Source organism: Pteropus medius, unplaced genomic scaffold, assembly GCF_902729225.1.
Source record: "Pteropus medius unplaced genomic scaffold, Ma_sr-lr_union100, whole genome shotgun sequence".
Classification (NCBI taxonomy): Eukaryota; Metazoa; Chordata; class Mammalia; order Chiroptera; family Pteropodidae; genus Pteropus; species Pteropus medius.
This window is the reverse complement of record NW_024352949.1, coordinates 903,304-916,295: the sequence shown is the minus strand read 5'-3', so window position 1 is coordinate 916,295 and position 12,992 is coordinate 903,304. Positions and strand designations below refer to the sequence as shown.

Genomic DNA, 12,992 nt, shown 5'->3' with positions numbered 1-12,992 from the left:
ATTTGGGAGCCCTTGCTTTTAAGTACATTTCTTATCTATATGGAACATTTCTTCTAATAGTCATTGTAATTTCCCTGAGTTCTTGCAGCAGTTTGGTAGAACCACTGCTGCAAATGGAGTTAACTCACATTTCCCTCAGCCATATCTAGCTGCAAATGGGGTACAAGCTACATTTCTGTATGGCCATATTTTAGACACCTGATGATTACCAAGCTCTTGGGACATGGTTATATTTTGGCAGTTTTATAAATTTTTATGGCTTCTTGAACCATAGTTTTTATTCAGGTGTAAATTTTAAGGATCTTATTTCTTTTAGCTAGGTTTTTGGGTTTCTCAGAACCAAATTAAAAGGGTTTTTGAGGTAAGTAGATGACCTAGTGTCAATTTAACTCATTCTGTGACTGATTTATCCTGTCACGAGGGTTTTCTTGAGGTGGAGAGCACTCTAACAGCCTGAATAACCTTTAAATGTTTGGCCTGTTTCTATCAGTGATTGCAGCTTCTTCTTCTTCTTTCTCTTCTTCCTCCTCTTCTTCCTCCTCCTCTTCCTCCTCCCTCCTCCTCTTCCACCTCTACCTCTTTTTTCTTCTTCATCTTCATCTTCATCTTCATCAGTCCTCCTCCTCCTCCTCCTCCTGCTCCTCCCTCCTCCTCTTTTCTTCTTCTTCTTCTTCTTCTTCTTCTCCTTCTTCTTCTTCTTCTTCTTCTTCTTCTTCTTCTTCTTCTTCTTCTTCTTCTTCTTCTTCTTCTTCTTCTTCTTCTTCTTCTTCTTCTTCTTCTTCTTCTTCTTCTTCTTCTTCTTTTTCCTCTTCTTCTTCGTCATCTTCTTCTTTACATCTAAGATTCCCATTAGCAACTAGCCTTTATTTTAAACAAAATTTTATTCATTAGAGCCCTCCCAATCGTCCCAGTTCAGTTGAAATTGGACCCATTCAGATCCTGGACCCAGTTCAGTTTTTCAGTTGTACCCAGATCAATCCCAAACTCAGTTCTATTTTTTAAGTTGGACCCAGTCTAACTCCAGTTGATAACTACCAACAAATCCCAATGTGTAATCTGGGGAAACAGCAGAACCCAAAGAATAGGGAATGTAGACTGATTCCAATACAAATAGAGAATTGTGGTCTGGAAAACCAGTTAGAGAAGGAACTAAGATGCAAAGAGAGCAGAGCTCAGAACTGAGAAGAACTTATCAATAGCCCTTGCTAATGACAAGAAAAACAGTAAATTCAAAAAGAAGTATTAAGGTACTACATCTGTGTTTCTCATTGTCCTTCAATATTTGCTTCAGATCCCACTATTGCTGCCATCAAATCCATTAAAGAACAAAAGTTTAACTGAGTAAATATAAAGATCTAATAGGCTTTAATGAACAATTCATGAATTGGGCAATATCCCAACTAGTAAATATAAAGGTTTTCTGAGGAGCTGTATAAAATGGAAGATTTTCACAGGCAAAAACAGAGTGGGACAAGGAAGTTAAAGAGTGAATTATTTCAGGCAAAGTCACCTTCCCTTAGGGGAAGGCAGGATCTTATTAGGCAGATTGTCTTACTAGTGCTGACCAAGAAATTCCAGATAGATTAGTTTAAAATTCCACTGCTGAGATATGCCAAAACTGCAATTAGGTTAGGTATTAAGTCTTGGCAGGGGTGGGGGGCGGGCATGGGGAGGGGTGCTTACCACAAGTGATTCCACTTTGGGTGTGTTGTTTCTTTTTAATGAGGGAAATAAGAGTCATTCTTGACCACCTTCTGAGAGCTGATTATTTAAGCCCAGAACTCTGCAAATAAGCATTTTCACCACAAGGCCAAGGTTAAAATGTTTGGGACTTTCAATTCCCTGTCTCCCATTTGATAGAATATTGATCGATTGTCACAGTGTAAAGTTAAAATTCAGTGGATCCATTCTTCCTCTTCCTCATATTAAGAAGTTGAAGTATTCTTAAATTTAAATAAACAAGAAATGATGAAACCCAAAATAATACAGGCTGGAATTTGTTGTTACTCTCTTTTTCTCATTATATAGGAAGATTATTAGAAATATTGGTGTTTTTTAAGTTTTCAAGTTCTTAGCTTGGAAGAATAAATAACCACTGAAATAACATAAACTAAGTATGCTAAAAGTAGGGGATGACTCAGTAAGAGAGGAGGCATCTGAGAAATACAAAGGGAAGGGCTTACAGAAATGACTGACTCAGCCTGTTATAGATTAACCACATCCTATAGGTCTCTGAATGGCCTCTGGAAACTCTTGTCACACGGACAAGAGAAAGGATCTGTAAATAGATAGGTCTGGTGGTTGGGAATTCCTTCTCCCTTGCAGCCCCACTCGAAACTTTCCCTCCCTTCCTGAGTCAGGAGGTGCACATAGAACATCAGACAAAGGAATCACATGCCTCTTACATGGACACTGCAGAGGTATATAAGCTGTAAGAAATCTAACCAAGGGGAGCTCATGCTTTGGTGTAGTTAAAGCCTCACTTGCTCTGCCGGCATTAAATTCTCCTTCCTCTAACAAATTTGTCTGAGCGTCTAATTTCCTCTGTCAGGTGTTGCTTCCTGCAACACAGTGAAGGTTATATAGAGCTCATTGAGAGGGAGGTTCTAATGTAAAGTCATAAACTTCCTAGATGTCTAAGTTCCTTTCTCTCTTTTTAAAGGATAGCAATAACAACATTAAATATCTTATTTATAGTTCTACTATAATAATTTATCATGGTGACGCATGACAGGACAAATCCCTCCAAGTGGGGACTCAAGCCCTATGCCCACTGATAGAGGGTCCTTGGCTCCATGCAGGAAAAAATTTAGGAGCAAGTCAAGATTAGAAACAAAGGAAAGTTTATTAGAGAAGGAATAAAGTACCACAGGCAGTGACATGGTCTCCTCTCAAAGTCAAAGAATAAGATCTTAAGTGTTTGAGGAATTGGGTTTTATCCATTTCTTAGTGTCTATGAAAAATTACTGATTATAGGGAATAAAGAGTAAAATGAACAGCTAGGTTATTTTTTTTAATTTTTTTAAATTTATTTTTATTTTTTAAATGCTTACAGCACCTGGTCTTTCTAGGTGGTCTCTCATCCAAGTACTAACCAGGCCCGACCCTGTTTAGCCTCTGAGATCAGATGAGATCGGGCACATTCAGGGTTGCATGGCTGTAGAAGTTGGGTTTATTTTTAACTTGTAGAGGATACAGTTTAAAGTCTTTTTTTTCCTATTTTCCTTTCATGCTATGGATATGCAGCATTAAAGATATTGGCAAATATTTGTTAGTAATCTCAACAGGAATCTTCCTGCTTTTTAGCTGTGGCTTGGCTGTATGGCTGGTCAGCCAGGTTCCAGTATCTAGCAGCATGTACCAGGCTCTGACTACAACCTGGCTTAATATTTAGTCAATATGTGTAGTTGTAGGTCCCAGGTCTGGCTGTGATCCAGGCTCGTGGCTAGGAATAGGACCCCAGATTTAGAATGTTACATTAGTGTAGTAGGGAGCCTGCACTTAAAATATGTAAACATGCTTCAGCTTATTGTATCATGCATGTGTAGCTGAATGCCACTATTATACTCCGATATATGTGGAGCCATGCGGTCTCCTGTGGAGCAGAAGGGGAGCACAAGAAAGGGGAGCAGAAGAGCAGAAGCAGAAGCACGTTCCCCACAATAGAAGTTCACTCCCCACAATAAAGTTGGTGTCTGCTGTTTCATTTTCATGTCAGTCCCTTGTGCAATCTTCCAACTAGGCATCTCACTACCCTTCTCAATCAGCTCAGCGCTTTCAGTAGTTCTTATGCCTCTTTCCTGTCACTATCGCTTTAATATATCTAGTTTTAGGTTCTTATATTCTTGTCACATAAACACATTTCCTTATAGTTATTTTTATATTCTATATATTATTTGCTACTCTCAGGAAAACATTTTTCCAATAAGTCTTCATAATTATAAAGGCTTTAAAATATTATCACATCTCCAAGCCATTCTCCTAATTTTGGACATTTGTCAACTGCTTCCAATATTTATTATTTTTTGCAAGTTTACAGTAACTATACTATTGTTTATATAGAACCATTAAATAGGATACATTACTAGTAATGGAAAAGCTGGATCAAATGATATGACTTACCTAGCTGTTTCTACATAATATCCACTAGATATTAAAATTTTACTTGTATGTTTGCTACAAAGAGCTGTGCCAATATGTTGTCATCAAAGAAATAATTCAATGAGTTTGACAACATAGTATAGTACGTCTCTTTTTAGTAAAAAGTAAAATTTCTCTTACTTCTCTTACATATTCATGAATCTCAAGTCTCTGAGTATGTTATAAAGAATAAATAGTTTAAATTATTCATTTGTAATTTAAGTGACTAATAAAATGTACCAATATTTACAATAAATGAGCTTTTAATACTGCCCTCATTTAAATAATCTGAAGGAATCAATAGTTGGAGACATTGGTTTGAAAAAATAACCATTTAAGATGACTCAGTCATTCCCAATGAACTTTCCATTTCTCTGCATTATGTTATGTCTTTATTACCTTCTTTAAAGTTTTTAGTTTTAACTAGCAGAACATGTTTGTACATGTAGTACCTATTACGTGTAGATTTTGTAAGATTTTATATGTACAACCCTTTTATCATAACACATCCTGCAGACCCAGTATGTTTGTTGACTTCTATTTACCATGAGTGCTCCTTCCATTTCTACCTGGCTGAGTGAATCACAGAATAGTGTGCAAAATCACAATTAAGGAAATCAGAGAACTGGTTGGCTGTGTTCAGAAAAGAAAATTCTCCTCAAATTTTAATAGAAAATAAAGTGTATTTCATTCCAGATGACTGTAGCACTTTTTACACAACTGAGTGGTATCTGAGTGGTATCATTTCAGGTGCACACAAACACTTAGAGAATCCTCAGTTGTGTATCCAGAAATAAAAATAATTTTATTATTTGTACTTTTTCCCCCAATAACAGAATTTTAAAAGCAGATCTTTAATGACTTCTGGCTCCTTAAAATAAGTTTGCAGTTTCTTTTCTAGGTCTGGAATTAAGGAGGGAACTAAGGAAGATCAAACGAAGGTGGAAAAAAGCAAAATAGGGATTGAATTATAGGATAATTAACAAAATTATGTGCTCCCTTGGAGGTAAGGTTTCTGAAAAAGGGGATTACTCTAGAATTTCAAAGTTGCATTAACCTATATGCACAAAAACAAAACTGATTGGCTGTCTTAAGCAAAGATAAACATTTTATTAGAAAAGTTATATGCCTGGGGTTACTTCTCATCATTGAACTTGTCAGTTTTATTACAAAACCACTTTTTCATCCGTAATTCTCCCTCTTGGTCATAAATCAATCCGAACAATGGATTGATAACCAACCTTTTGGTCAGTGTGGTCTCAGTGCTAGGAAAGTTCATTCCTAGGAAATCTCAGTATTAACGTTTTCTTGTTGAAATTGTGGACCATTGAGGATGGTGCAATATTATAACATGGGATATGATTTAAGGCTGAATTTTTCCAAAAAGGAAAGGCAGATAAATGGAAAGCAGTCAGATCTTATGGCCTTCATTGTGGAAATCACTCTGGATCATTTCTATCCTGTGAGCTATCATGATCTGAGCTTTGCCTTCTGTCTCAATTTTCTATATTTTGCATCTAGCAAAACATTTACATAACCAATAAAAAGTATTAACAGTTATCTTATACATGTTCAGTAATCATAAATTGTTGGACTATACAGGAAAATCCAAAGAACAAATATAACTATTATTATAACATATCATTACATGGAAATTGAGTTCAATCTTATGTCTAATTACATAATTAATCATGTCTATTTAATAAAACCTTGATAAAATCACTAGACACAGAGGCTCTATGGAGATTCCTGGTCAGTTTACACACATTGATGTGCTGGGATGATGACATGCTTTGATTCCATGATGAGAGGACATGGAAGCTTTGCTTCCCTACCTCTTCAGACCTTTCCCTACCTCTTCAGACTTTTCCCTGTGTATCTCTATATTTTATTATTCTTACCTGTATCATTTTTAGTCAGAATTCTCCAGAAAAATAGAACCAATAGGATGTTATTAAAGATAAAAAGAAACAACAGGCTCTAAAGGGAGTCACTTGTGCTAAGCTCCAAGTCAGCAAACCAAGACCTAATAGCTAACCTAACTGCAACTTCAGTCTCTCCCAGGAATGTGACCTTTAACCAGTCAGTCTTGAATTATCTGATGAGCACTAGTGGGTAATATACATAATAGACCCCCATTCTTCCCCCAAAGGAAGATAACCTTGCCCAGAATAGTTTCTTTGTTAGAAACTTCCTTTTCCCACCTACTTCTGCCTACAAATGCCTCTCATTTTGTACAGCTTTTCAAAGACCCTTTCTATTTGCTAAATGGGATGCTGCCCAATTCATGAATCATTAAATGAAGACAATTTGATCTTTAAATTTATTCAATTGAATTTTATTTTTTAACAATGTATATATAGAGAGGAAGAGATTTATTGTAAGGCATTGGCTCACGTGGTTTTGGAGGCTGAGAAGTCCCAACATCTACAGGCAGCAATCTGGAGACCCAGGAGAGCCAATGGCATAAGTTTCATTGTATAGTCTTGTGGCAGCCTGACCCTGCCTGGCAATTTCCTGCTCAAACTAGTTCATTCCTGACTGCCCTCCACCCTTCCAAGGACTCTCCTGTTGATGTCAGCTTTTTCATAACTTGACAACCAATTGATTTTCTTCCTTATATCTATGGCTGTGTAGGAATGACAAGACTAAATAAAACTACCTGTAATGTTACAATCGGGGCTCAGCCTTTGGATAAGAATCCACTGAGCCGGTGCCAGCATCAATAAATGCTGCTTCCTGCTTATAGCCTTAGTGTCCTATCTCTCTGTTCGAGAATCCTGCAACAGTCTGGCAGGCTTGAGACCCAAGAAGAGCTGATATTTCAGTTCAAGTTCAAAGGCAAGAAAAGACTGATGTTCCTGCTCAAAGCAGTCAGGCAAGAGGAGCTACCTTTTACTCATTGGAGGGTTCACTTTTTTGTTCCACTCAGGATTTAAACTGATTGGCCGGGGCCCACTTACATTAGAAAGGACAATCTGCTTCACTCAATTTAACAATTAAAATGTTAATTTCATCCAGAAACATCCTCACAAATACATCCTGAATAATGTTTGACCAAATATTAGAACACTGTTCAGTTGATGTATAAAATTAACCATTATAGTATTCTTTGTAATAAAACCGACATTGTAAGCATAGCACTCTCAGTGAGTTCTGTGATTAGTTCTAGTGAATTATTGAACCTGAGAAGATTGTGGGACGCTCTGAATTTATAGTTAGAAGTATAGGCCACATCCAAGACTTGCAGATGGCATTCGATGTGGGGACAGTCTTGCAACAGACTTTGCCTTTAACTTGTGGGATCTGTGCTAAATCTGGGTAGTTAGTGTCAGAATTGAATTGTAGTCCACCCATTTGGGGGTAGAAACAGAGCATTTTGGACTTTGTAGCGAGAAGTGCAAGTAGCAAATCCTTTGCTCATTTTTAATTGGTTTGTTTGATATTTTGTTTTTGAGTTGTAGTTCTTTATATATTTTGGGTATAACCTCTATTAGATATATGATTTGCCAATATTTTCTCCCATTCCATAGGCTGTCCTGGTTTAAGGGCCCACTCTAACCCAATATAACAACAGTGTCTTAATTTGATTACCCCTCCAAAGATCCTATTTCCAAATAAGGTCACATTCTCAGATATTGGGGATTTGAATTTTGACATATTCTTTTAGGGAACACAATCTAATCAATGACAACATGTATTCATTATTTTGTGAACTTTTTCTCACTACAAACGTAAGAAGTTAATTGTGGAAAGGTTAAACATAAAGCTAATTGCATATAATATATCTGGAAGGATATATAAGACTATAATAACATTGCTCATCTCCCAGGAAGGTTGCTGGAGGAATAAGAATAAGAGAGTTTTCACTGTGCATCATTTTATGTCTTTAGTGGCTTTGCACTAAAGTATAGCCCTTATTCAAAAATAAAGTTTATGTTGCTAAAAATAAAATCTATCTATAATTCTATCATTCAGAGATCACCACTGTTATTTTTAAATATGTCCTTTCAGTATTTGTGTGTGATTTTTTTCAAAGAGGAAAATCATACTGTACATTTGGGTTTTAATTTTAAGATGCATAAATTTTATTATGTGAAAATGAATATATTTGGGAGATCCTCTTTCTGAAGTGATAATAATAAAGAGTGATTATTTAATAAGTTCTTACTCTATCAATACTTTATATACGTAACCTCAGGTAAACTTTCTCATCTGCCCGTGGCCTTAAATGGGTACCAGTAGTGGATACCTGTGGTTCTCTTTGAAGTATTTCTTTCCTTTTGGGTCACAGCACTCTGCTTTCTCTTTGGAGAAAGGTCCCTATCCCACTCTTAGTCAATAAATTACAGGGCAGGCCTTGCCCATACCAAGACCAAGGCAAACATATTATACCTGCCACAGTGAATGAGTGCAGAGTGGTCTTACTATAAAAGGGAGTCTGTCTTTGGGGTTGATGAGCTCTGTGGTAGCCACTGGACCTCTACGCTAAAAAACCTGCCTGAACCGAGGAGACCAAGAATAGCAAAGCTGACCAGTGGAGACAAAAGCTGACCACACCAGGTGACCTCTGCACCCAACCAAGACTGAAATCCATATACCCATAAACATTCTAGTTATACCGACCATGTATTTCCTTTTTTTCTTAAGCCAGTTTGTACTAGGATTTTCTTTTTTGCCACCTAAAATATAATACAATAGTATTACCTCTTTTCTACATATGAGGAAACTGGGGCAGAGAGAGAAAGAGTAAATAATTTGTCCAAGATCATATAGCTCTTAAGTAGCAAAGCCAGACTTCGGACTTTAACCCAGGCCTGTCTGACTGAAGGCCTATGTTTAAAGTAATACGCTCTATTGTGAACCAACATATCTATCTGTATTTCTGTCCATAAAATATGGATAATTTCTATTGCTTTTTAAAAAGGCAATTTAAGTAGATGGATATAAATAGATTTAAATAGATGGATATAGGCAGAAAAAGTTGAAAATCACATGATATCATTTATATGTGGGATATAAACCTAAACGCAACAAATGAACAGGACAAACAAACAGAGACTCATGGACAGACTACTGGTTATCAGAGGGTAGGGGATGGAGGAGGAAGGGATAGGTAGACGAAGTGAAGGGGTCAATTATAGGAGGATAGGAGAGGGTGAAGTGGGTAAAAGGAATCAAATATATGGTAGCTGAAGGAAACTGGACTTTGGGTGGTAAACACACAATAGAATATTCTGATGTCAAATTACAATGTACACTTGAAAATTATATAATTGTATTAACCAATGTTATCCTAATAAACTTAACTTTAAAAAATTTAAATAATAAAAATAAAAAAATAAAATCAGTGACCAGTAATCTAAATAAATTAATAAATAAATAAAAATAAAATAAAATAAATAGATGGATAAGAGTGGGGCAGATTTTCTCACCTCTTCATGAATATCTGTATAGGTGACCTAATTTGAACACACTGTACCAAAGCAAATCAAAGAGACTACTTCTTCCTCAATATAATGTAGCACTACAAGCACGGTTTCTAAATAAATTATCAAAACCATAACACTACATCCTTTCATAAAACTAAATAGAAGTTTTAAGATATAGAATGGGTTTTCTAGGTTTTACCAGCACCAAAGGAGGGAAGGATGCAACTCTGCTAAATAATAAAATTGAAACATTGCCTTGATGTCCTATGAAGAAAGAGGGGAATATTGAGTAGATAAACCCTTTCCTTGAGCAACTAGAAAGTCATTATCAATCATTTCTTAAATTTTCATGGAATTAGTTACCACAATCCTCTGATTAAGTACAAGTGGTTTCAGGAAAACTTAAAATCAAACAACTAAAAAAAGAAAAAGTCTTCGCTATCTATAAATATAGAAACCCCATATTTGTATGGAACCTGAATGTGAAAGGAGTGAAGGGGTGAAGAGGATCAGAATATGCCACTCCAAAATATGCCACTTTGGGATAAGGATTATATTGAGTTGAAGGCAAATGAGAATCAGCAGACATAGTAAAAGTTCTCCGCCTTCCCCTTATCTGCCTAAAAGCAGAGTATAAATTTCTCTTTGTGAAGGTTTTCTTTCTCCACATTTGAAAAAGATGAGCAACTCTTCTCACTAGAGACTAGAATCAACACTGAGATGAGTTTTTATAAACAAATCTTACTAAAATTACCCTTACTATTGTTGGATAGTTAGGTAGCCATGAGTGACAGGAATGAAGGCCTAGTTCTGTAACCATAGGAATATCAACAATGATGGCCCAACCCAAAGATAGCCCCTAGGACCTTCCAGAAAAAACTCATTTTTTTTTCAATTAACAATACTCCTACATCCTAGAATACAAGGAAATAAATGTCCATAACACAGCAACCAGTTTAGGCCAGCCACAAACCTTTGTTCAGTAAGGAGTACTCTGAACTTCTTTTACCTTAGCCTCATTATAATATCATACATATGCTCTGAAGTTCATGAATCTAATTATAACAGACTGAATTCTGGGTAAGGTTATGTGCAGTTGACAATAGGTTATATAGCGGCCAATTGTCAATTAAAATCACCTCACAGGCCAATCAGCTGGCATTACCCTTGTAACATCCCATCACAGCCCAGATGTAACAGAGATCTCTCCACCTCTATGAGGATACAGACCTCTCTTATGTAGCCCATTTTGCTCTTAAAATGCACTTCAATAAATCTTACTTGTCCTAAACTTTGCTGATCTGTAATTCTTTACTGCATTGGCAGAAAGGACTAAGGTCCCCCCCAGTGCCACGAGGGCAACAGTGGATTTAGATCACTCCCAATGGTAACACTATCAGTTTCTCACACATATTTCCTAGTCAATTCCCTACAATTTATCATTCCTTGAAGCCAAAACTCTCTTTTCTTGGTTAAAAAATGATATAAGTCCCATGTTTAACCACTTCTTTGAGTTCTACTTGTTTTACATGAACTCCTGTGTACATAAATATTAATTTTAAAATATTCTCAATCTCTTTTAATCTGTCTTTTGTTAATATAATTCAGTTTCTCAGGTACAGAATATATGAGGGTAGAGAAAAAGATTTTCATCCTCTACAGGGATGTGTTCAGATGATTTTTTCTGATTCTTTTTCACACAGAGAGCTTTGCTGCTGCCAGTCTTCTTTTGGCCAAGTACTTATTGCTTCACTAATTCTTCTGGAATCAAATGTGGACCAGAATGCAATGGAAGCAAATAAAATAACTTTTTAAATAATTGGAAAAGTCTCAAGAGATAAAAAAAAAAAAGGAGGGATATATTACTCATTCATAAAAAGGGATAAAGTACTGATATATACAAGTGGACAAACCTTGAAAACCTTATACTAAGTGAAAGAAGCCAGACACAAAAGGTCACTTATTATGACTCCATTTACATGAAATATACATGTAAATGGGGCAAGGGACGGGCAATGGGTTGTGGCTGTGTAATGAGCTTGAGGTTTTCTTTGGGGGTGATGAAAAATCTTTGAAACTGGACTTCCATAACACTGCAAATGCACTAAATGCCACCAAAGTGTTCACTTTAAAATAGTTATTTTTATGCTATGTAAATTTCACCTCAATAATTTTTTTAAAGGAGAAGCAGAGATTCAAACTATCTAGCTTAATTATCTGGTAGCCTTCAAGACAGGATGCCTTTCTGATGTTCTTTCTGCATTTTCCTTCCACAAACCCCTGCCCTTCCCACTGCTTTGGAAGTTGCATTTCTCCCTCTGGGACTTCAGTCCTTGGCCCATTCCTTGGTTCTGCCACTCAGGCTTCTCTCAGGGGCCAATGAAAGCTCCTCTGAACTATGTTACCCAAGAGTGCGGGGAAGCAGGTGTGCCTGGTTCCTAAACTTTTCTATTATTTACAAGTTTCTAAAATAAATATTTTTAATTATTGGGAAAAAAATAATAAGCATACTTTATAAATATGAAAAAATAGAAATTGTATTAGATACCATCATAAAGAAAATATAAGTGAAAAACTAGAAAATATTTGCAAAATATATTACTAAGATTTAATTTTCCATATATATACACATATATATACATGCATACACACACACGTATATATAGAGAGAGAGAAAGTGTTCTACAAATTCATCTGAAAACTCATTATCTTAACAGATAAATAGGCAAAAGATATGGACAGCTATTTTAAAAGATAAAAAATACATATAGCTCTGGAAAGATGCAAACTCTTATAATAAAAAATGCAAATTATAACTATGCTGAAATACCATTTTTCACTAAGATTCAAAGGTTTGTTAACACACTACATTGGAAAGGGAGTGAGAAAATAATTTTATATGATGCTAATGAGAGTGTGGATTGGAATAATTTCTAAAGAGATCAATTAGATGATGTCCAAAAAAATTACAAATGTCCATAATCCCTGATTGAGTGATTTTACTACTAGAAAGTTATGGTATAGATGTAGTTATACAAATGTGGATATATGTGCAAAATTATTCCTAAATACATTGTAGAAAAGGATAGGAAACAAAGTACATGTCTATCAGTAGGTGACTAGATAAATAAATTATGGTATATTCTTACAATGCAGTCATAAAAAAGAATAAAGTCTTTATATACTAATATTGAAATATCTCAAAGATATATAAAGTTAAAATAAAAATAAAAGCACAAAACCCACAAGCAACAAAAAAATAAAGAAATTGGACTATATTAAAATTTAAATTTCTGTGCAAAAAGAACAAAACAAGGGGGAGGGAAAAAATGACGTAGGTGATAGAGGCTCTGTTCATCCTTCTGCCGACCAAATCAAAGTTGTGACAGAAACAAGGAGCAGCAGCAAGGAAGAATCACC

At 35.7% G+C, this 12,992-nt stretch overlaps 1 pseudogene; it reads right to left on the bottom strand.

Moving 5' to 3' along the window:
• Positions 1 to 3,046: 3,046 nt before the first annotated feature.
• Positions 3,047 to 3,165, bottom strand: LOC120592745 (uncharacterized; annotated as a pseudogene).
• Positions 3,166 to 12,992: the final 9,827 nt, after the last annotated feature.